Here is a 22,666-nt window from a genome sequence, read left to right as displayed (position 1 = left end):
TATTCAATGAAAAGGTCTTGTATAAGAATCAGTTGTAGGAAAAGAAACAAGAAAAAGAAAACAGACAATACACAGTGCTTGACAATATCACAGGAAAACTGATGGTGCCTGAAAATCATAATGATCAATATCCAGAACAACAATCACAACAGCAACAAGCACTTCAAACACCTGAAAGTGGTGTTAGAATATCTACCAGGATATGTAAAACCCCTGAACGATACTCTCCTTCATTATACTATGTATTGTTCACTGATTCTGGTGAACTAGAATGTTATGAAGAAGCAGTGCAGGTAGAAACCAGGAAGAAGTGGGAGAAAGCCATGAAAGAAGAGATGGATTCCTTAGCACATAACAAGACTTGGGACTTAGTCAAGTTGCCTACAGGTAAAATAACATTGCAGAATAAATGGGTTTATAGGCTAAAGGAAGAAGATGGAGGAAGACAGAAGTAAAAAGCTAGACTTGTGGTGAAGGGGTTTGCACAGAAGAAAGATATTGATTTTGATGAAATATTTTCTCCCGTTGTTAAAATGACTTCAATCAAAACTATTTTAAGTCTAGTAGCAGTTGAGGATTTTCATCTTGAGTAGTTAGATGTAAAGACAACCTTTCTCCATGGGGATTTGGAGGAAGAGATATATATGCAGCAGCCACAGGGATATGAGGTAAAAGGGAAGGAGAAACTAGTGTGTGGGTTGAAGGGGAGATCTTGTATGGCTTAAAATAGGCTCCAAGACAGTGGTATCTAAAATTTGACATGTTTATGTATAAACAAGGTTATACTAGATGTCACTCTAATCATTGTCTTTATCTCAAAAGGCAAAAAGATGGCAGCTATATTATATTGTTATTGTATGTAGATGATATGCTTGTTGCATGTTCTAACATGCAAGAAATAAATGTGCTCAAAAGGAAATTGGAAAACTCATTTGCAACGAAGGATTTGGGTGCTGCAAAACAAATCCTTGGTATGAGAATAACTCGACACAGGAAGAATCGCAAATTAGCATTGTCTCAAAGTGAGTACATAGAAAAGGTGTTGAAAAGGTTTAATATGTAGAATGAAAAACCAGTTAGTATACCTTTGGCTAACGATTTCAAATTAAGTAAGGAGGCGTGTCCCAAGACTTAGGAAGAAATGGCTCATATGTCTAAAGTTCCATATGCATCAGTAGTTGGAAGCTTAATGTGTGCAATGGTCTGCATAAGGCCTAATATTGCACATGCAGTGGGAGTTGTAAGTAGGTACATGAACAATCCAAGAAAAGAACTTTGGATGGCAATGAAGTGGATTCTCAGGTATTTGGGCGGTACCACAAATCAAGAATTATAGTTTCGTGGTTCAAACATTGCTCTATAGGGATATGTTGATGCAGATATGGCAAGTGACAGGGATAACAGGAGGAGTACTACAAGATATGTATTTACTATATGTGGAATAATTGTCTCTTGGGTTTCAAAAATCCAAAGTGTTGTTACACTTTCAACAACAGAAGAAGAGTATGTTGCTACTATAGAGGCTAGTAAAGAAATGATTTGGTTACAAAGGTTTCTGGATGAATTGCGTAAGAAGTAGGAGTTGGGTAGGTTATACAGTGACAGCCAAAGTGCCATACATCTTGCAAAGAACTCTACATTTCATTCCAAGACTAAACATATGCAACTCAAGTATGATTTCATACGGTTAGCATTGGAAGATGGATAGTTGAAGCTGGAAAATATAAACACTAGCCAGAATGCTATAGATATGTTAACAAAAGTTGTAACCAGGGAGAAACTGAGAATCTGCTCAGTTCTAATTGGTCTTCAAGTATGATGAAGAAGATGAGAAAAAGCCAGGTCCAAAGTGGAGTTATTGTCTAACAAATGAATCAGCGGTGGAGTTGCTATAATCAGTCTTCACGTGGGAGATTGTTGGGTGTGGAGCCTGATTATCTTCTATATTCAAAGGTTTCAGCTAGATGTATACCCCAGGAAAACTATACACCCCTCCACGCTGAGGGGCTAATCCCCCCCAGCTGGGGGGTCTAGGGGCAGCACCCCCAAAGCTAAAATTAGATGTAAAATTTCCTTGTAAAAGTCTAGTAATTTCTAGTTAATCTAGGCTGTTCATTAGGTGGATAATCTGATGATAGAAGTTATGTTTAATTTAGGGTTTTCTTCCCTAGAAGGAAACCCCTCACTATATATGAGGGAATTGTATTGCATCTATGTATATCTGTATTCTGAGAGAGGAAAAGAGAGGAGATTGAGAGTGAAGAGGGTGTTACAGCGAATTTGTTATAGGTTGTATCTCTTCAGTTTGTTGGATAATATAAAAGGAAGGACTGGTTGCTTCTTTGTGGACGTAGCCCAAACTGGGTGAACCACATATACCTGTGTCTCTCTTATTTTATGCGTTTTCTGTGTTTATATTTCAGCAATATTTTATGTGTTCCATTGCTCCATAATATATAATTTTCTAACATGAAAGGGCCAATAGTACATGGATTTGTTTGGATAATTAACTCCAAACCTAGGTCAAGCCCCAACAAGATAACAAATGGTTCTGTTGCTGAGACTGGAATCTACATAGAGATGTCTGATATCGTATCATTGGGATCCAACTAAGAAAGAAATTGAAGGTTGGTTGGATAGGAGAATTCACAAGTTGCCAGCGCAAGAGAACAGAAATCTGCAACTACCAAAAGAAGAGTAGTTAGACTGCTACTTATAGACAAAGATCCATGAAATTTTCTTCACATCTCGCCCTACTGAGCTGTACGAGTGGATTGCAAAGTTAGAAGATAGCCAAGGAAGGTGCAAGCTCGACAGTCCTATTATGTGTACTCGAAAGTTGGTGCGCATATTGGGAGAATCGGGGGATAAGATCGCATGCGTTGTTGATCACTGGCTTGATCGAATTATAAGAGGATTCATTACCGAGTTCGTGGTACATACTTCAGTCAGCTATATCGAGGAAGAGAAATGCTTCCTCAAAGGATCACGAGGTAAGTAAGTTAAGTCTCTAAACACTTCAATTAAAATGCTACTATGTGAAAAGTGGATTATACAAATACATTGATGTTCAGGGCTACGTGAAGTGGAAGAATTTACAGAAATGAAGGTAGTGCAAAACCAGAAACTAGCCCTATTAGCTCTGCTATAGTTTGCAACATTTGATGGGTTAAATCAGGTCAAATAGTGTTGGTTTGGGTTGCAGAGGGATTGCAGCTGTCTATTTCATCCTTCACTTTCGTTTTCCCTTTTCCCCTTATAACTCCCACACCTCCATTTCCTCCTTCCCCTTAAATCCTCCTTATTCTCTTTAAACCCCTTTATCCTTGTTTTGGTCTCAAAACCCTTCCTAAACCCTTTTTACTAATTTCGGGGCTTCTTTTTTATTAAAACCTATAAACCCCTATTTACCTTGATAAACACCATATTAACTTTAAAAACCCCGATAACCACGCTCAAGTCCTTCTTCCAACTCCCGGGCATATTTCGTTTTAACACTACCCAAGCCCCACATAAACCTTTTTCATGGCTTTTGAGCGGTTTTTGTTTTAATTCATTTAAACCCGTAAAAACCCACTATCTGTTTAGTCCCGGGGCGCTTAAGTTTTATCATTTATCACTATGCATATATAAAAATTATAACCTGTGCTTCGTCCCCGTCACATCAGTTTTAAAGGAGCACATGCCTTTTACCTCAATCATCCGATCATCTTGCGGAGATTCAACGATCGATGCTTCCCCCTCTCCGCAAACATGCACGACCGATAGCCCGCAGGGAAGTGGTTTCCCACCTGCCACGCATCGTCATATTACTGCATCACAGTGCCCTATATGTAAACCACCGAGGTTAGGTAAGCGGTGTGGGGAAACTGCCTGTCCGCTATGCTGTCGTTCTCCCACGCGTTAACTACCCTACATCTTCTGCCCCCAATCACCCTCGAATCTGCCCAATGGTGATCCAACAGCCGTCGTTAACCTCACCTGTCGACCTTCCAATATCCTCTATCAATTGATCGTAGCCATTCATCCTCGCGATCCGACGACCCATATTTGATTCCCGCTTCTTCTCTGATAGCTTATGTAAGCTGCTTTCCGCTATTGATTCATGCATATTGACAGTTGATCTTTCTCTGTCAAACCTCCACCAAATCGCCTATGTCCATAGCATGTTTAATGTACCTGAAGGAGGAAGGAGATCGTAATTCAGTACACTGCGCGTTAAAGCTTCAACTACCTGCATTCAAATGACAGAATGGCCTAAGGAAACGGGACAACCTGGAGCAGTTCAAAGCATTCAATGATTATGGGCTTCATTTATATTTCACTCTGCCAATTCTAAGGAGGACTGCAGAGCATCAGAAAAGGCCAATTGTTTTCATTTAAACATTCATATTTCAGCAGAGCACCAAATTTGGTTGTAAACGCGGTTGGTGGTCCATTAAGACATCTCCATGCATAGGCTAGCAGAGATTTTTTGTAAACAAACTCTATTTATACTTAGGAAGAAGATGTAATCAGGTTGATGAATGTTATTTTGTTGTAAGCTTCAACTTCTAGAGACTGTAACTGTTATGATACCTGCAACGTCTAGTCTTCATTTCCAGCTAATGCAAGCTTCTTTTGTTGTTAATTGGTCACTGTCCACTTCTTCTTCTTGTTCCACGCTATGCCTGTTTTGCATTTATTCATGTGCTGTTAATGTTTAGCATTAGAGGGGCTATCATCCCACCTCTGTGTTAGGATTTAGAATGTATCATTGAATTTGTTTGCAAGTTTCTATTATTTTAATGCCAGAGAGCTATCATCCTGTCTGTGTATTAGAAAACAAATTTATAGACCTTTTAACTGGTTGCAGCTAGCCATCACAAGGTCCTATGCATCTGCTGGTGTGATCGATGTTCTCCATCATCACATTTTCTTTAAAACTGTGAGTAATTGGTGGTCTAAAGCCTTGTAGTCTGGGGGTGTTCACCCATGTCTGGGGTCAAGCATAGTAGAAGTGGTTATCTAGCTTGAATATGTAGCATTTATTTCATTCATCCACCATTTATCCACCTTTTTTTTGAGTTTGTAATGTTCCCGAGCATCTCTGATATACAACCTAGGAGAGTTTCTTGGGGTGATAACTTTAATTGGCACTGTTGCTGGGGAGAGGAGAATTGAAGCTTAGCTTCCCTGGGAGAATGACATAGCTTGAATCTTTGATGATAGACAAGGTTTGAACATAGTTTTTGGTTGTAATCATCTATTTGGTGACTCCATTGGAGGAAGACCATCATTTGGTGACTCCACATCAAAGTTCTGGCTAAGTTTGTGAGACACACTCGAAGAAATCCTCAGAAATTACCAGCTAAACCAGTGCCTTAACCTCAGAGGACTGTCAAATTGAAGAAAGCTTCACAGAAAGGGGCATCAGGATTAGGTAAGCCTAAGAAGTCTCATGCATCTCTGAAAGATAAAGTTGTTGCTAAAGATTTACAAATTGAAGATTTAGAAATCAACACTGTTAATAAAGAAATTCCCTCAGATATTAGTTCAGCCCCTTGTTCAATTAGTTTCCCTTTGAATTTCAGCCCAAAGAAAGCTTCCCATTCAGTCCCAAACATCCCTTTGTCTCTACCATCCATCACATTACTCCCTACCATTCAATCTGCTAGTATTCTTCCAAATACTCTAGTCATGGAAGGCCAGCAAGAACGTACGAGGATAGAAAGAATTGTAGCTGCCAGATATGGACCACTGGTATTGCCTATGCCTTTAAATCCTATGCCTGTGGGAGAATATCAAAAATATATTCCTAAATTCATTGGCACAGAGGGAGTAACAACAGAAGAACATCTTGAAGCTTTTTATAGTTATGCTAATAATTTAGACATAAGTAAAAATGATGTGTGGATGAGAGTTTTTGTCCAGATCCTTGATGGAGAGGCTAGGAAGTGGTTCAGAGAATTACCCCAGAGATCTATTACTGATATTGAAGCATTAGATGATGCATTCTTGAAGGAATGGGGAGATAAAAAAGACTTGTTGTACTATCATACTGAGTTTGGTAATTTGAAAAGGGAAAATGGGGAATAAATACCTAATTTTAATAAAAGATTCAATCGTATGTACAGTAAGATACCAACTGAGGTAAAGCCTACTCCTACATCTACCAAACTCACTTATGCCAATGCTTTTGACTCTGATTTCTGCTTGTTATTAAGAGAAAGGAGATGTGCTACACTGGCAGACATGTAGGACGCAACCTTAGAAGTAGAATCTAATTTCATGGATGTAGAGAAGCTCAAAAGTCAAGCTGACAGAAGGAGGCAGAGAGCTCAGGCTTCTACTTCTTCTACATCATCTTCGGAGCATAAATTAGATAAAATGACCAAGATGATAGTGTCCTTGGCTGCTAAAATTTCTAAGCTAAAGGTTGAGAAGAATTCAGCAAAAACAAGGCAGCATAACACATTTGCTCCAAGAAACCCCAATCCATTCAAAAGAGCAAATGACCAGCTACAAATAGTGCAGAGGGGTGAAGAAACAAAGGAAGAACAGAAAGTTAAAACTCCCTTCCAAAATGTAGTCATGGAGGAGGAACAATTTGAAGAAGATGAGGATGAAATTTGCTACATGGAAAATAAAGGCAGCGCTGCATTTTTGACATTGGCTTAGTATGAACAATCATTGTTGTAGGAACAAGACAATCAAGAATGGGATAGAGAAGCTATCCTACAAAATGAACAGCACCAGAGATATAACTTGAGGTTGAATGCAACAAATGTCAAAGAAAATTCTGTCCAAAGAGCTGTTGTTAAAACAGAACCACAGAATATCAAGCAGAGAAGACCAGCAGCTGATCTAGTCATCCTCAAAGCTCCAGCTCAAGAGATAAAATGTTCAAATAAATCATTTTATTCTTTCAGCCTTGAGTTAGAAGTTCAGAAATTGAAAATATATATTCCTCTGGTTGAGTTGGTGAAGAGTGAAGTATTTAGGAAGCCTATCCTTTAAGTCCTTGAGTTAGAAACCAAACAAACCTCCACTGACTCTGTTAATTTACAAGATGACAAGCTTGCCATTGTTCTAAGCCCCATGATTGAGCCTGTTGATAACAATTCTCAATCTTTTTATGTTTCATTGACCATTCATGATAAAATCCTCCACAATTGCCTGCTAGACACAGGGGCCAGCCACAATTTAATGCCTAAAGCTGTCATGGAAGAGTTAGGCCTTGATATCACTAGACCCTATCGTGATTTATTTTCTTTTGATTCAAGGAAGGTGAAATGTCTTGGATTGATTAAAGATCTAGTCATTACCTTAGCTCAGCTTCCCATGAAGAGTATGATGATGGATATTGTGGTAGTAGATATCCCTCCTAAGTTTGGCATGTTGTTGTCCAGAGGGTGGATTAAGAGACTAGGTGGGACATTACAGAATGATCTATCTTACGAAACTATCCGAATGTTTCGAGGATAAAGCAGGAGATCGTATAGAGAGGCACAACTGGCATACATCATTAGTGACGAGAAGAATCCTACAAATCATCCTATATATGCAGTGGACACCGATTTTGGAGCATGTATTCTCCAAATAGAAGAATCTCAGAAGGCCATAATGCAGATCAAGAAACCAACAATTCAGGCCAAGAAGGAGCAAGGAAGTCAGATTTGGGAGTTGTTCTTGATGGAGCATGTTCCAGGGAGACTGCTAGAGCAGGGGTGGTGCTAGTGTCTCCAGATAAAGAAAGCATTCAACTGCCTTTTAAGCTGGTTTTTCAAGTCACAACCAACATAACAGAATATGAAGCTTTGTTTTTGGGCCTTAATGCAGCAAAAGACAGAGGAATCAATAATCTGAAGGTGTTTGGAGATGTTGATTTAATTATACAACAAGTAAATAAAACATTTAAAGAAAAGCACCCAAGGCTAAAAGCATACAGAGGTGAGGTATGGAGAATTAAAGATTATTTTGTTTATTTCTGCATTTCATACATTCCTAGAGTCCAAAATCAGATTGTTGATTCCCTTGCTATTTCTGCTAGTCTGTTTATACCTCCCATGCCTCCCAGACTAGTTTATGAAGTCCAAATGAAGTATAGACCATCCTTGCCCGACAATGTCCACCATTGGAAAGTTTTTGAAGATGATAATGAGTTGAATAGGTTCTTGCAATTCAATGATGAGTTTTCTGAGATGCAAATTGTCCAAGAAAATGAAACCTTGTTAGAAAACTCTCAATCCCAGCTTAGAAATAAAATTGGTAAAGACAACATTGTCCAGCTCCCTAGTAATCATATTCCTAAGGGTTTAATTCCTCTTGAAAGACTGTTTGATCAAAATGATGTGGCTTAAAATTCTGCCCAAAAAGAAGACCAATATGCAGTCTGTAAGCATGATATAGGAAGTCCAGGTCAGCCTAAATATGTAAATTGTCGACTCATTTGTCTGCTGATCAAAGTGCCAAATACTGCAATTTATTGAGGCAATTTGCTAATGTGTTTTCGTGGGAGTATAATGACCTGAAAACATATGACAAGAACATAATTCAGCATAAAATCCCTCTGGAGAAAGACACGGTTCCTTTCAAATAGAAGCTGAGACCAATAAATCCTATGCTTCTTCCACTGATCGAAAAACAAATCAAAAAACTATTGGATGCTAAGATTATAGTACCTCTCAGATATTCAAAATGGGTAGCCAATCTAGTGGTGGTAAGGAAGAAGAGTGGAGAAATCAGACTGTGTGTTGATTTCAGAAATTTAAACAAACGCTCAAAGAAGATAACTATCCTCTACCCATGATGGAGCATTTGCTGCAAAAAGTCTCAGGAGCTAAAGTAGTGTCTTTCTTGGATGGTTTTTCAGGCTTTAATCAGATTTTTGTGCACCTAGATGATCAAGAAAAGACTGCATTTACCACTCCTGAGGGCACTTTTATGTATGCCAAAGTGCCATTTGGATTTATGAATGCTGGAGCCACCTTTCAGAGAGCTATGGATATAAAATTTGTGGGAGTGAAGGACAAGTTTGTGCTTATCTACCTTGATGATATAACAGTCTACTCCAGCAACCATCAAAATCATTTTCAGCATTTGAAAAAAGTGTTTCTAAAGTGCAGAAGGTTTGGAATATTAGTCAATCCCAAAAAATCTCAATTTGCTTTAAATGAAGGCAAGTTGTTAGGACATATTGTGTCTGCAGCAGGTGTTCAAATTGACCCAGAAAGAGTCAAGTCAATTCAGGATTTGTCTGTCCCTAGGTCAAAGAAGGATATCCAATCCTTTCTGGGAAAATTTAATTTTTTCAGGAGGTTTAGTCCAAATTTTGCAGAATTGGTTAAGCATGTGACCTCCATGTTGAAGAAAGCAACAGAGGTAAGATGGACCAATGCAGCAAGAAAATCATTTCATTCCATTAAAAACGTTGTTATGGAGGCTCCCACATTAATAAGTCTTGACTACAGCAAGGAGTTCCACATATTTTCCTTTGCCTCAAAAGACACTATTGTAGCATTTTTATTGCAGCAAGATGAAGAAGGTTCAGAACATCCAGTAGCATTTTTCAGCAAGAACTTGAGGGATGCTGAACCGAGGCATGATATTATAGAAAAATAGGCATATGTTCTTATTAAATCCTTGAAGGCTTTTAGAGTTTATATATTGCATTCAAAAATAATTGCATGTGTACCCTCTGTTGCAATTAAATATGTCTTGACACAACTTGATTATGATGGTAGAAGGGCAAAATGGATTGCAAAAATGATAGAATTTAATATAGAGCTGAAGCCCACAAAGCTGGTCAGAGGTCAGGGGCTTTCCAAGTTATTGGATGAAGAAAATTGCAGGTCTTTAGATATTGACTTCCTGAGCACAATTGCAGAAAATGGATAGACAGATATAGAGGAACAAGCAGCCGAAACAAAGAGAAAGCAGTCAGTGGCCGAGAGTCTAGCTTCTTGTAACTGGTATGCTGAAATAATTAATTTCTTGATGAGGCTAGAGATCCCTTCATGATTTACTCAAAGTCAGGCCATAACTTTAAAACTTAGAGCAGCAAAGTATTGGATTATGGAAAATCTTCTCTACTCGAGGGATCCATTTGGAATATTTTTTAGGTGTTTCGACAAAGACCAGTCAAAAGAAGTTATGCAGCAGTTTCATAACAGCATGTGTGGAGGGCAGCATTATTGGAAAACTACAGCCCATAAAATTCTCAGAGCTAGGTACTATTGGCCCACCTTATTTTCTGAAGTATTTTCTTTTGTTAAATCTTGTGATAGGTGCCAAAGATTTGAAGGAAAACAGTAGTTGAAATCCCTACCCCTAAAACCAATAATTGCAAAAGGACCTTTTTAGCAGTGGGGTTTAGATTTCATTGGAAAAATCAATCCACATTCCAGTGGCCAGCATAGATGGATATAAGTAGCCACTAATTCTTTCACTACGTGGATTGAAGCAGTCCCTACCAGGAAGGTTGATCACAATGTGGTCATGAAGTTTTTGACAGAAAATATCTTCAGCAGATTTGGTTGTCCACATGAATTAATCACAGACAATGCATCAGCCTTCAGGGCAAAAGAATTGGTGGACATGTGTGATTCAATGGGTATCAAACTTATTCATTCCACCTCATATTATCCTCAAATAAATGTTCTAGCAGAATCCTCTAATAAAAGTTTGGTCAGGATAATTAAAAAACTATTAGAGGAAAATAAAAAGAACTGGGATTCAAAGCTCAAGTATGCACTGTGGGCTGACAAAGTGACCATTAAAAAATCCGTAAGAAATTCTCCTTTCAGGCTGGTATATGGCACTGAGGCTGTATTTCCAATTAAATTAACTCTCCCTGTGGCTAAATTCCTTCAAGAAGAGCAGGATGAGGAAGAAGAAATGGTAAAGTGGATCATTGATCTATCATAAATACATCAGATTAGAGAACAACTGGTTGAAAGGGTTGTAGCACATCAGAAAAAGATCAAGGAAGCCTTTGACAAGAAGGCAAAAACAAATAATTTTCAGATTGGTGACTTGGTTTTGAAATGGGATGCATTAAAGGAGAAGAAAGGAAATCATGGGGAATTTGATGCTTTCAGGATAGGGCCTTTCATCATTTCACAGGTTCAAGGGAACAACACCTTCATATGAAAAGTATGGGAGGAGAGACAGTTTTTGATGGCCCAATTAACGGGTGGTTTTTGAAAGTTTATGTTATTTAAGGTCTTTTGGCCTTAAAGGCTGTAGATATTTTGTTTTTATCAGTTTTGTGCAGGCAAAGTAGACTCCATGCCCAATGGAACACTAGGAATTTTGATTAATTAGATTTCAGTTGGAAAGGAATTGATCTGTAGGTTCTTGAGACCTCACAGGGAGGATCTCATCCCCAGAAGGAGCCAGCGTTAGCTCTGCTATAGTTTGCAACGTTTGATGGGTTAAATCAGGTCAAACAGTGTTGGTTTGGGTTGCAGAGGGATTGTAGCTGTTTATTTCATCCTTCCGCTTCATTTTCCCTTTTCCCCTTATAACTCCCACACATTCATTTCGTCCTTCCCCTTAAATCCTCCTTATTCTCTTTAAACCCCTTTATCCTTGTTTTGGTCTCAAAAACCCGCCTAAACCCTTTTTACGAACTCCCGGTCTTCTTTTTGATTAAAACCTATAAACCCCTGTTTACCTTTATAAACCCCATATTAACTTTAAAAACTTCGATAACCATGCTCAATTCCTTTTTCCAACTCCAGGGCATATTTCATTTTAACACTACCAAAGCCCTGCATAAACCTTTTTCATGGATTTCGAGCATTTTTTTTTAATTCGTTTAAACCCGTAAAAGCCCACTATTTGTTTACTCCACGAGCACTTAAGCGTTAGCACTTATAACCGCGCATATATAAAAATTATAACGCGCACTCTGTCCCCATCACATCAGCTTTAAAGGAGCACATGCCTTTTACCTCAACTATCCAATCATCCCGCGGAGATCCAACGATTGACGCTTCCCCCGCTCTGCAAACATGCATGACCGATAGCCCATGGGCAAGTGGTTTCCCACCTGCCACACATCGTCATATTACTGCATTGCACCGCCCTGTATGTAAACTGCCAAGCCCGGGTAAGCGGTGCGGGGAAACCACCCGTATGCTATACCATCGTTCTCTCACGTGTTAACTACCCCGCATCTTCCACCCCCGATCACCATTGGATCTACCCGACGGTGATCCAATGGACCTTGTTAACCTCGCCCATCTGCCTTCCGATATCCTCTATCAATTGATCGCAGACATTCATCCTTGTGATCCGATGGCCCATATTTGATTCCCGCTTCTTCTTCGATAGCTTCTGTAAGCTACTTTCCACCGTTGATTCATGCATATCGACGATTGATCTTTCTCTGTCAAACCTCCGCCATATCACCTATGTCTGTAGCCTATTTAATGTACCTAAAGGAGGAAGGAGATTGTAATTCAGTATGATGCGCATTAAAGCTTCAACTACCTGCATTCAAATGACAGAATGGCTAAAGGAAATGGGACAACCTAGAGCAATTCAAAGCATTTAATGATTATGGGCTTCATTTATATTTCACTCCACCAGTTCTAAGGAGGACTGCAGAGCATTAGGAAAGGCCGATTTTGTTCATTTAAATATTTAGATTTCAGCAGAGCACCATATTTGATTCTAAATGCAGTTGTTGGTCCTTTAAGACACCTCCACGCATAGGCTAGCAGATATTTTTTGTAAACAAACTCTATATATACTCGTGAAAAATATGTAATCATGTTGATGAATGTTATTTTATTGTAAGCTTCAACTTTTGGAGACTGTAACTGTTATGATACCTACAACATCTGGTCTTCATTTCCAGCTAATGCAAGCTTCTTTTGTTGTTAATTGCTCACTGTCCACTTCTTCTTCTTGTTCAGGTTGTGCCTGTTTTGCATTTATTCATGTGCTGTTAATGTTTAGCATTAGAGGGGCTGCCATCCCACCTCTATGTTAGGATTTAGCATGTATCATTGAATTTGTTTGCAGGTTTCTGTTATTTTAATGCTAGAGAGTTGTCATCCTATCTGTGTATTAGAAAACATATTTACAGACATTTTAACTGGCTACAGCTAGCCATCACAGGGTCCTGCGCATCTGCTGGTGTGATTATTGTTCTTCATCATCACATTTTCTTTAAAACTATGAGTAATTGGTGGTCTAAAGCCTTGTAGTCTGGGGGTGTTCACCCATGTCTGGGGTCAAGCATAGTAGAAGTCGTTATCTGGCTTGAATATGTAGCATTTCTTTCATTCATCCACCATTTATCAAACCTTTTGTTGAGTTTGTAATGTTCCCGAGCATCTCTGATATACAACCTAGGAGAGTTTCTTAAGGTGATAACAAGCCCCTTGATTTCACCTCCGCGAGGCGACGAGGAAGAGCTTGTGAAGGTGTCACCAAGAAGTGTGATCAATTTGATAAGGCAGGGGATTTCGGGCATACCCGCACCACCACCAGTTTCACTGCCTTCACCCCCATCTTCACCCGTACCACCTCTGCCACCACTGCGAGTCAATATGGCAAGCACAATAAAGTTTCTGGTGTTCAAGGGAGTAGGAAATGAAGATCCAAACCAATTTTGGTTCATGATAAAATCTATATGGGAAGCACAGGGAGTTATATATGATAATATAAAGAAAGCGGCGTTGGTCAGCGCTCTGCAGGATCGCGTGCTAACCTGGTATATTAAGCATTCTAATGAAAATCTAAATGTGGGGATCACCGACATCTAAATTGTGCTGAACAAATAATTCGTAACCTAAATATGATACCATTGATTTGGATCTTGGGGAGGGGCCCCAAGATATAAAAAATCAAAATGTCAGAAGAAAAGTGGGGAACACCTAGTAAACAAAACCACAAAGTTTTTTTGCTATTAAAACATATAATAACTATAAAGGCTACATTATGGTGGACCAAATGTCCTCTTACAAAATGCGACTTGTTACTTATAACCTTTTTTGTTACAATACCATAGGTAAATTCCATGAGTAGATAAATACCATGGGAAGATGAATACCAAGGGTCGATGCCACTTATAATGCTATGAGAAAATACCATGGGTGAACAAATATTATGGGTGGATTCCACTAACAATATCATTCATACATTCCATGGGTGGATAAATACCATGGGTGGAAGAATAAAATGTGTGTATGCCACTTACAATACTAGGGGTAAATTCCATGGGTGGATAAATACTATGGGTGGATGCCATTTTCCATTCAAATCAAAAGGTATTCATTATATTCAATTGAATTTTGTTACATAGATGATTACGTGAGTGGGAGTGGATAGGGAGATGGAAAACCAATAGGATTTTTACACTGTAGTATCCCATGGGCCGCAAGCCTCACTTTTTCATAGTTGCATTCCTTTTCCATTCGGACAAAGAGAATAGAGCATCCTAACTTTTCAACTGGTTTTTCTCCCAAAATAGTTTCCCACGGTGTATTTTGTATTCTTATGGTTATGACTGATTGTATATTTTAATTTTCTTTATCTTCCACATTCTACATATTACATGCATGAAATTGAACTTAATAAATCTAGAAGTCTAAGAAAAACAAAATGAGATAGTATAGATTAAGATCTTTAAGTATATTTTTTTTTATATACGTTATGACAAACCTCCAAGTGGAATATCCATGGAGTTTTATGGATCAAGTGATGTGAGTAAATATAATGTCTCTCCTCCATCGTAAGGGTTACAAATAATTTGATCACAAATAGGGATAAACCATCCCCATTATACCTAGTATACATCCTTTAGCACTGAGAGGTGTATATTAAAGATTTATTCCAAGAATGAAGCATGAGCTTCAAGTTACTAAACTAATGCTCCATGCCTATCATTCAAACTTAACTATTCAGAATGGATTTTTATTTCATGAGGATTTTTTTTCAATTCCTCCCTTCGATGTTCTAGGAAGACGATAATACCTTTTCTTCCTTAGTTCTTTAAAGGATCTTAACCTTGAGAATTTTGTATCCTAGTATGGGAATAAGTGAATGGCCTATCTATATGTATAAAAATATAGAGCTAAAATGGCATGAATACACTACATCACCACTATCTATAATCTATGGGGGATGTATCTCAGCTAGGCACCCCCACAAAGCAGGGAAAATTTTAAGGATGGAAATTTATCTTAAAGTTTAGAAACCTTAGAGAATCCCACTAGTCCATAATATGAAATCTATAAAATGTTTGGAGATATGTTTGTAAAAATATTCAAATTTATAATATTTTTATATAGTCTATATATAATTTTTTGGTGATTTTTAGTGTAAAATAATTTCATTCTATAAAATTTGGGTGAACCATTGTTACAAAAAAATGGAAATTAGCAAATCCTTTTTTTGGAAAAATTATAGAAAATTAGCCCATGGGCAAATATTAGCCCCTAAAATTTTCCCTGCGACACTAAGGTTTAAGGAAAAGGGATCATTCAACGAAGCACCAATGAAAGAAGTTTGTATTGTAAAAATCACACATAGAAAATCATACAATTTGCATAGTTCATTTTCATTTCATCATATAGCTACCATCATGCCTATAGGATAATCTACTCAACAGGTAAAAATAAATGGTTTCCTTCATTAATAAGACACCAATTTCAACATAACAATATTCTCAAACATGAAAAAATTAATTTATAAGAGGAAGCATATGTCAATATCACATCCAATGTCATACTTCAAAACTTAATATAACACAAGGCATCATATTCATTTATAATTAAAAATATGAGTCAAAGTGCAAAGGAATAACCATCATGGACAAAAAAAAATGAAACTTATATAAATTTTTAATGTGTGACCTAATATAAGAAGGAGAATTTTCCACCCAACCATAGGCTCAACTACAAATCAAACTCTCTATACTTCACAATCCTCTAGTGAAGCTATGATACCACAAGGGGAACTTCTCAACACTTAAATAATTTTATAGGTGAAGGGAACTATCCTTTATAGACAGAACATAGTTAGAGAACTCCTTTTTCCTGTTAAGCCTAGGGCTTCCATAGTCTCCATATGCCTCTTAAGTCGTCCATAAAGAAAAAAAATGAAATCCTTTCACTACTCCATAACCTCTTAGTAGTTTCCTTTTGTATTTCTTCTCATACTCATAGAGAATATATTTCATAATCAACCCCTTAGATAAGGTAGGTTGTAGATATCTTCTTTAACAATTTAAAAGAAAAATTCAGGCTTTGTATGTCTACCACTCACACACACACTAACTAACTCATAAATGACACTTCTCTAGATGGATTCAGGAAACTAGTTCAAATTATAATGACCTAAAATGACACGGCACTCACTCCACTTAGGGATACTAACTCTCTACTGATGAATTCCCTTTTGTAGGAACTAATGTGTTCCTCTAATGATTGGGTGATCTTTCGAGACAAATGTTCCATCCCCCCTCGCCACTTATTGGTAAAATATTCAAATTTGAGATGGTTACTTTCCCATGCTTCCCATTAAAAACAAGGGAACTTCTTAACAACCACCCACCCTTAATGATATGAAGTTATTTTTCAGTGACCCTTTGATTGGGGGAAAATATTTTAACATCTTCAATTTTAATTATGAGGCAAAACTATAGGTGGGATTTCCTAACAACTTTTTAAAATGGTTAATTCCTACAACCCCTTCACTCATTCCAAGTTTTGATGTCATAGTCCATATTAGTGTCAATATTCTCACTCAACTACTCAAAATATTTCTGTAACAAGAAAATTAATTGTCAGCATATTATTTTTTAATTGTACACTTAAAGTCATTGCAATGATGACACATGAATACTTATATAATTAATCATAATTAATTAATTAAAATAATCCTAAGGTAAGAATGGGGTGTTACACTGTGAAGTTGATGCATCACTAGAATAGTGGAGGTCCACATTCAATTTGTTGCCTCATCTCCTGGGGTCAAGATTTTTTATATTTAAGGTTATCTTCATTTATGCTTCTTATATTTTATATTAAAAGATAATGTCATGCTCTTATAATGGTACTATTGCAAATGACCACACCTATACACATATTTTTTCATAGATAATATATTGTTTTTAAAGATAATGGTACTACTTTACACATTATATTTTTTAAGAATTCATTTTAATAAAATTTAAATTTCATTATATGATTATGTTCTTTACCCCAAGAGATATATATATATATATACCTTTCTTTCATCATAAAATGAATAGGAATATAAATGTCAAACTTAACCATTCATATTTCAAATGCACCTTTTGAACTAGATATGATATTAAATAACAAAGATTAAAGAAATCAACTATTAAAACTATAAGCACTAATATGTTCCCCTTTCCTCTTAAAGTTCCATATAAGAAGAAAAAATTCTTTTAATACTTCTTAACACTAAAGATGTTTTTTCAACATATAGAATACATAACCACCCAACAAAAAAATTTCATTGTCAATAACCTTTGTGTGCAACAAAAGTTAGTCCATGAATTTGGGGTAGAAATGGTACTAATATGGGGTACGGATAGGGTGCATAAAGTTGAGAAAGTTGTAGGAAAGGTATAAATTTTGTGTGCAACAAAAGTTGATTCATGAATTTGGGGGTAGAAATGGTATTAATATGTGGTAGGGATAATATGGGGCAGGGATAGGGTGCATAAAGTTGAGAAAGTTGTAGAAAACTATGAAAATTGATGGTGGGTTTATTGGGTAATTTTAAGGGACTTATACATTTTATCTTTTTAAATTTATTTAATACAACATCATTTTAGAAAACATCTAATGTTAATTTTTTTTAATAATGTAATTTATTTTTTAGAATAGAGAAACATAATTAAGAAAACATTACAAGAACTTATAATAACATGAGTAGCATACATGCTTCAAATTAAGATAACACTTATACAAGTGTTTTTGATTTATCCATATACAAATCGGTTACATTTAAGATGACAATATGATTGTGATCATAATGTTGAGCAAAGATCATCCTCTTCTTTTGACCACACATTAATAAGAGATAAGTAAAGGTGTTGTAGGGATGCCAACAACTCAATAATGAAATATTTGTAAGTAAATAGGAGTGTAAAAATACTTAATGAAAGATCAATTCTAGTTCAATAACATAAACTGAATAACAAAATGATTACTAAATACACATGATTGAAATGATTATTAAATGTAAATGATTATAAAAATACTTAATGAAAAATGAGTGTTACTCAAAACAGATATAAACTAAGTATAAGTGATTACTACCATAACCACATTAGTAAATATGATTGATATCGGCTAAAAAAATATTATTATTATTATTTAATAACATTATTAATTAATAAATATTAATAATGATAAATTCATTCATTTTTATTTAATATATTATTAATCCATTAATTAATTAATTAATTAATTAATTTAATAATTTATTAAATAATTAATTGGTTTATTATTAATAATTAACCAAACATTATTATTATTTATTATTATTATTTTATCAATATAAATATTTTTAATTAAATATTAATTTATTAATAAATTTAAATATAAATAAAGTTATTAATATAAATAAATACAAAATTATTAATATTAATATAAATATATTTATTAATATAAATATATGGATGACAACCATTCAACCATGAAATATTATGAAGTACATAGGGTGTAAAACTACTTAATGAAAAATCAATGAGAATTCAATGAGAACATTTCAACAACGAAATGATTATTAAGTATACATGGTTGTAAAAATACTTAATGAAAAATAATGTTATTGAAATCACATTTGGACTAAGTATAAGTAATTATTACCAAAATGGTCATACTTGTGTAGCTCATCGCATAGCAGAAGACGAAGAAAGAAATTGTGAAAGGTTATATTTACAAAACAAATGGTTTAATTCATCCAGCAAAACACTATTGTGATTCACGGCAAACTCATCATGTTAGCCACGAACGAGTTTAATATCTTGTACTCATATGTCCCTCGATATAATCATAATTTCAATTATATTTATATTTATGATATAATATTAATTATTTATATTTATATATATATATATATGTAACAAAACAGAGCTAGGGTTTATCTATATGAAAATGGTGATTTGGGAGGGATCACCATGTTTTATCCCTCGGTTAGCTCGATAGCCAATAATGATGCTAAGGCTTTTGGTCCATGGAGGCTCCAATTTCTTGAATGGGGTTTCCCGGGAAAAACTGGGTTGCTCTATTGCCTTCGTTTTTGTTATCCTTGTGGGTGCATAGTTTTCTCCTACGGGATGGAATGGCTACATCGGCTATGTTGGATGGTTCAACGAACGGCGAGGAATACTTTTTCCCCTGTGAAAAATGCATTTGATATTCGTCGGGTAGGTGACTCGATCCCCACGCATGGCCTCCATCTAACTGTTGGCTTTGCAATGGAAAGTGGAAGAAATGGGGGAAGGATTCGACGGATGGGCCACTAGGATATCGGTGTCCTGGTGGAGGCTCGACCAATGAATCTACAACGACTATGCATTGTCACTGTGGGGGGCAGAGAAAATTTTTCATCCGGCTAGCTGCTCCCTGAATCCTTTGCTACCGACAGCTACGAGGAATGCCCACCTTATTCGCGAAGATTAATGAACTACTACCCTCCGGTGCCTCGACCAGTTCTGGGTTTGAATTTTGGATTGTTTGAGGGGGTCCAAAAATTTTTATTTTCCATCAAGAGCCCTCCCCTACTCTCAGCACCATTCGGGCTACTTGCCTTAGAGTGGTCTATCGAGCATAATAAGGAGTTTGGCTCTAGGAACCAGGTCTACAGATCTCTGAACGACTTCACATAGTGTTGGTTTGTTGGGGCCTGACCCAGGTTCAAAAGTGATTTAGCCAAACAAATCCCGAAACTACCGGCCCTTTCGGCAATAGTCCGCGATGTGCGGACTGAAATCTCACCTGTGGTAGTATGGGAGGGTGCTGGAACCAGGTTTCCGCACCCTAGGGATGTCTTGATGGAGTTTGGGACATTCGCGAACCGATCCTACGTGTGCGCTCCGCACAGCGGTTTGTCCTTCGCGCAACTCTGTGAAGAGAACGAAGAGGCACTATTTAGATCCTTTATCCTTATGCTGTTATTATTATAGATCTTAAATTAATTATGTGGGCCCAATATTCTCATCAATCATTCAACATTTATAACAAGAGCACATAATCATAGACTATAAAGAGATGCAAGATATAACAGAAGCATAAACACATAGATCTACGAGCAGATGCACAATATTTCACATTCAACTTATCTTTTATTAATCCTCTGTTCCAGTACAATCCCAACTCTCCCCTATGCACTTAGCTGCAGGAGTCTGTGCACATAGTTGTGGACTCTACCAGGCCTCTGTGCACATAGCTGCAAAGCCTCTTCCTATTCCTACAACCCAAGACTCTGACTTATAGACTCAGAGCGAATTCTTCATTCAACACCCATATATGATTCATGATCTAGACTAAAAACTAACTTCTCCGCTTAGAGCCTCGCTCTATTTATACATTCCCATGGTCCGCGGACCATGGGTAGGCGAACACATTCTATATTAAATTACAATATTTTAGGGCGCACAACCCTAGACTCTCACGCTCCACACCTACATTTGTTGGGTCTTTACATTACATTGACCAAAACTAGGCTTTAAGCCCCAAACACCCGCTATGGGGGGGAACCAATGCCCAACAGGCCCCCAAAACAATCATTGTGACTTGTCATGAGTCACTCGGCTCGTGCGATGATCTTCACGCGGAGTCCATCCAGTAACTTCTGCACTTTGGTGATGTCTGCCACACATTCCACCATTGTCTGCTGTATCAGTTGTGTTTGACTCTCCGATGAATCATTGTCAGAGGCACCTTCTTTCCTTAGCGCATATGTATTCTACATCTGGGCCAGCTTTCGCTCGATCGTGGCAATGACTATGAATGCTTCCTTGAGCCAAGGTTGGATGTGTGCTTTAAGCCCTGCTTCTTTCTATCGCGCGACATCCACCAATTCCTTTAGAGCCTGGTCTTCCCTCATTTTGGCGAGTCACTGAGGAAGGGCAACCATTTGCACGGTCCCCCGGACATTGTCATAGGCCTACTACAACTCCCAGGCTTCTATCTCTAACTATTGTAGCATTGGGTCTTCCTATAGTGAAGTGAGCATGAAGAGGGACTGATCCAACAATCCCGTACAGTCTTGTACAATGTGCTCTATCACTTCCAACCTAGATTGAATGGTGGGGTGACGCTGCTCTCTAACTTCTGGGGTTGTAGAGGGTTGTGCCTTCAGTTGTAGCTCTGCGATCTGCAAATTCAACTCCAACTGAACCTTCGCGGCCTCATCCTAGGTCTTGCAGACTCTAGCTACTAGTTGGTGAATCTTTTCCGCTATGGGGAGTGCCACCAGCACGACCAACTCCGATATGCTGCTATAGGCTTCCTCCATAGCTTGTTCCAATCCCTGGGTTTTTGTGACTAGGTTATAGCATTGTAGGCTGAGCTATTCTAAATCTAACTTCTGCTTGCTCAAAACTTGGAGGGGGTAGTCCTCCATGGCGTGAAGCTCAGCAGTTACGCCATCCTGCAACTGGTATAGGGTTTCCCTTGGAAGGGAAGCCAAATTCAACCCCTAGCCCCTCATGTCACCCTCAACTTCTGCTATGACTACACCTTCTGGTAACACCAAAGTGTTCATTGTGCGGGCGCACAACATTTGCTTGGCTTCAGATGCACCTTCCGCAATGTGCAGTGTCATCATTCCTGGGGGTCGCACCTGTAATGCCTACAACTGCGCTCTGAGTGCCCCCAACACAGTTGTATGTTCCGTCATTAATTCTTCAAGAGAATCCTTTGTGACATCGCGGATTGGTTCACCACTATCAAGAACATCTCCCTATGAGGTCTTTGTTTCCTTTGCCTTCTTTCGTGTGGTTGGCTTCTCCTGGATGCACAACCTCTTGAGTTGGGTCGATTTTGATGTAGGTTCTGTGCATTCCTCTGTCTCAGCGTCCCCCTGTATGTCCTATTGTGTGGACATTTCCCTACCTTCCTCAGTCTCTTCTGTGAGCACGGTTGTGGTTTCTATCGTCTGCGTTGTTGTTGCTGCCTCAACCACCTTCCACTGCGTGGCCGCTTCCTGTTCTTGGCGCTTTCTCTCCACCAACTTCGCGATGCACAACATGGTTTCCTTCTTCCACTACTACGTTGTGATCTTTTCCAATTCTGCCAAGTCCAAAGCACGCCACTCCAGAGACCATGACACCATCACATCGAAGATTGCATCATCCGTTGCAATGAATGGAAGCTTCACCCACGCTCATGCTCGATCCTTTTGCACCTATATATACAGATTATGCATACCCGCCTTGAACTCTATCATGCTTTACAAATTGTTATATATTATTGGGGACAAGCGCGACCTGCGGTTGATCCATGTTCGGATGCTCGCCTCCATGAACACCCATAACACCTTTATCTCATGAATCCTCGTCGCATCTTTCGTAGTGCAGAGCGAGGTGTACCTCACGGCCTCGAGTAGGTTCCTTTCAATGGTGGGAAACTAGTTGTCCTCCAGCAACTCCTTTGCAACCAACAGGATGGATAAGAGCAACCAT

Source organism: Pinus tabuliformis, chromosome X (assembly GCF_031772625.1).
Source record: "Pinus tabuliformis cultivar Carrire ecotype Pingquan chromosome X, CPIR1, whole genome shotgun sequence".
In the NCBI taxonomy this organism is placed as follows: Eukaryota; Viridiplantae; Streptophyta; class Pinopsida; order Pinales; family Pinaceae; genus Pinus; species Pinus tabuliformis.
This window is presented reverse-complemented; position numbering follows the sequence as displayed.